Raw genomic sequence first — 792 nt, 5'->3', positions numbered from 1 at the left:
CCTGCAGAGGTGACTTCATCAAAACAGCAGTGTTCTAAACCTAAGTGAAACCCTATGAGAACAACAGAAGGGCACTGAAACACTGCAGTCAACAAACCCAACCCTGTGGTCCCTCAGGTTACACACAGTAGCTGATGACTTCAAATATGAGGTTTATTTAATTAATTGAACCAATATTGGTGCCAAAAGCCACATCACATTCTTACTTGGAGCGCTTTGTTAATACTCAGTGACAKGAGGCTTTTTTCTAACTTGTGTAACAATATCCCGATTAAACCAATAAAATCTGAGCTGAAACCTGAAACTATTTGTTTAACAGACTYCCAAAATTTGCACTTTTGCTTTCTGGCGCAGTCTCAGATGGCTTTTGGCAAGCACTATGTCACACCATCCGCCACGCGTTTGAACCAGAAGAGAAGAGAAAGAAAGGAAAAACAAACCCAATTCAGAGAAAAGTGATTTTTAAGAAGCCGTCACGGCCCGAGCACTGCCACAGGACTGCGCGCGGGCCCAGGGGCAGGAAAGCGGCTTGCGGCTCTACCGCCGCCTCCGCAGCCGCGCACACCACCGCGCCGCCGGCAGCGGGAGCGGGGCTGGGGGACCCCCGGGAGGGAGAAGAGGGGCTGCGGGCCGGGCCGGGCCGGGCCGGGCCGCGCCGCGGGTCCCACCTGCTCCAGCGCGGCTCCATCGCCGGGCCCGCTGGTCTCCTAGCAACCCAGCCCGCGCGTGCGCATGCGCGCCCCCGCCCGCCGCCACGCAGGGCGCATGCGCATGCGCGCGGCGCCGGGCTGG

This window comes from Rhea americana, unplaced genomic scaffold (assembly GCF_003343005.1).
Source record: "Rhea americana isolate MKP2758 unplaced genomic scaffold, rheAme1 scaffold_475, whole genome shotgun sequence".
NCBI lineage: Eukaryota > Metazoa > Chordata > Aves > Rheiformes > Rheidae > Rhea > Rhea americana.
Note: the sequence above shows the minus strand (reverse complement) of the source record.